Source organism: Diuraphis noxia, unplaced genomic scaffold (genome assembly GCF_037042655.1).
Source record: "Diuraphis noxia isolate RWA-SAM2 unplaced genomic scaffold, SU_Dnox_SAM2 contig0020, whole genome shotgun sequence".
NCBI classification, from domain to species: domain Eukaryota; kingdom Metazoa; phylum Arthropoda; class Insecta; order Hemiptera; family Aphididae; genus Diuraphis; species Diuraphis noxia.
The window spans coordinates 1-2,500 of NW_028301730.1; the positions used below are offsets into that span (position 1 = coordinate 1).

At 63.9% G+C, this 2,500-nt stretch overlaps 1 non-coding gene across 1 annotated transcript in view; it reads left to right on the top strand.

Moving 5' to 3' along the window:
* Positions 1-404: 404 nt before the first annotated feature.
* LOC149053930 (large subunit ribosomal RNA) overlaps positions 405-2,500 on the top strand; it is a 4,209-nt gene continuing 2,113 nt past the window's right edge. Inside the window, exon 1 of the ribosomal RNA XR_016192436.1 lies at positions 405-2,500. This exon is cut by the window's right edge and continues 2,113 nt beyond it. This is a non-coding gene — a ribosomal RNA (large subunit ribosomal RNA).

Here is a 2,500-nt window from a genome sequence, read left to right on the forward strand (position 1 = left end):
GTATACCGGATACTCGGCCAGACCGATGCGCCGGCACGGCAGGCGTCCGGCGGAGCGCGCGCGCCGCGTCCGGTCCTCACGGGGACCGGCGCCCGCGCGCCCGTCGGCCGCACGCCGCGCCCGCGCGAGTTTGGCGGCTCGACCGGGGAAAACGCGGGCTACCGCTCGCGGCTGCCCCCGGTCGTCCGCCCAAGTTGTGACGGCAAACAGTCACGGGTTCTCGCGCCGTCGAACGGCACGTCCCCGTCCGCCCGCCGCGCGAGAGCGCGGCCGGGTCGGCTGAGAGTCGTCCTCGAGACGCCACCTCTCCGGCAACCGAGAAGCGGACGCGGACCGTCGCCGCGCGGACGGAGCGCGGACCCGCGCACCAGTTACCTCCCACCACACGTACCACACACTTGTTCCGACCTCAGATCAGGCGGGACTACCCGCCGGATTTAAGCATATTAATAAGCGGAGGAAAAGAAAAACAACCGTGATTCCCCCAGTAGCGGCGAGCGAACAGGAAAAGCCCATCGCCGAATCCCGCCGCGCAGCTTTTGTGTCGCGGCACGTATGGGAGTTGTGGCGTACGGGCCGGCCTCGTTGCCGGGGCGCACGTGACGGTCCAAGTCTCCCTTGAACCGGGGCCATGGCCCGCAGATGGTGCCAGTGCCAGTAGAGGCCGTCACAGCGTTCCGGGATCGGACCGCGCCTTCGAGTCGGGATTGCTTGAGAGTGCAGCCCGAAGCGGGTGGTAAACTCCATCTAAGGCTAAATACGGCCACGAGACCGATAGTGGACAAGTACCGTGAGGGAAAGTTGAAAAGAACTTTGAAGAGAGAGTTCATAAGAACGGGAAACCGTTCGGGTGTAAACGGACAGAGCCCCGCGAGTCCCCGCCGGGCGAATTCACGGTCGGTGGTCTCACCGCCGGCCGGATCTTTCGCTCGGTCAGCGGACGTCGCGACTCGTTGGGCGCCGGCCGAAGGGCCCGGGTGGCGGTTCGTCGCGGCGGTCGCGCCTCGGCGTGACCGTTCGCGCCGAACCCCGGTGCTCCTGGTCGGCTCGCCCGACGGCATGAACCGTCGACGCGGCCCCGTCGCAGGCGGGGTCCCGTCGGTCGGCGACGAGTTTCGGGCTACTTTCCGACCCGTCTTGAAACACGGACCAAGGAGTCTAACGTGTGCGCGAGGTCAACGGTGATCTCACGAAAAACCACGTTTGGCGCAATGAAAGTGAACCGTTTACGGTGCGGACGATGGCCTAGCGACCGAACCCACCGGCGTTCAAAGTCGCGCTGGTCCGCAGTCCGGGGGCGTCTCCGCCAGGTCGGCTCCGGCCGTCCGGGGGCGCACCCTTAGCGCACACGTTGGTACCCGAAAGATGGTGAACTATGCCTGGCCAGGATGAAGTCAGGGAAACCCTGATGGAGGTCCGCAGCGATTCTGACGTGCAAATCGATCGTCTGAGCTGGGTATAGGGGCGAAAGACTAATCGAACCATCTAGTAGCTGGTTCCATCCGAAGTTTCCCTCAGGATAGCTGGCGCCGATGTGTCCCGCCCGTTCGCGGGCGTACGGACGCCGGTGGGACTCCGCGCTGTACGGCGCGGTAACAACCCGCTCGTAACACGGAGGATGTCTCATACGGTAAAGCGAATGATTAGAGGACATTGGGGCCGAAACGACCTCAACCTATTCTCAAACTATAAATGGGTGAGATCGCCGGCTTTACCTGGTACACCGCGTGAACCCGCGTGCGAAGCCGGCGACGGAACCCTAGGCGCTTAGTGGGCCATTTTTGGTAAGCAGAACTGGCGCTGCGGGATGAACCGAACGCCGAGTTAAGGCGCCGAAATCGACGCGTATTCAGAGACCATGAAAGGCGTTGGTTGCTGATGACAGCAGGACGGTGGCCATGGAAGTCGGAATCCGCTAAGGAGTGTGTAACAACTCACCTGCCGAAGCAACTAGCTCTGAAAATGGATGGCGCTGGAGCGTCGTGCCTATACTCGGCCGTCGGCGGCACAGTGGGGCCGGTCGTCGCTCGCGGCGGCCGGTCCCGGCAAGCCCCGACGAGTAGGATGGCGCGGCGGTGTGCGTCGAAGGGCAGGTCGCGAGACCGCCTGGAGCCGCCGTCGGTGCAGATCTTGGTGGTAGTAGCAAATACTCGAGAGGGGCCCTCGGGGGCTGCCGTGGAGAGAGGGTTTCTTGTGAACAGCCGTTGTCCAAGAGTCAGTCGATCCTAAGCCCGGGGAGAGATCCTCGTACCACGGGCGAAGGCGTTTTCGAATCGCCCATGGGGCGAGAGGGAAATCCGGTCCGTATTCCGGAACCCGACGCGGAACCGCTCCCTAGTGTTCGGGGCTCTTTTGTCTCGTCCGGGCGACCGGAATGAACTCGAAGAAGCCGCCGGGGGGTCCGGGAAGAGTTCTCTTTTCTCTGTGAGCGTTGTACGTCCCTGGAATCCTCTAGCCGGGCGATAGGGACGCGCGAGCGCGAAGAGCACCGCTCGTTGCG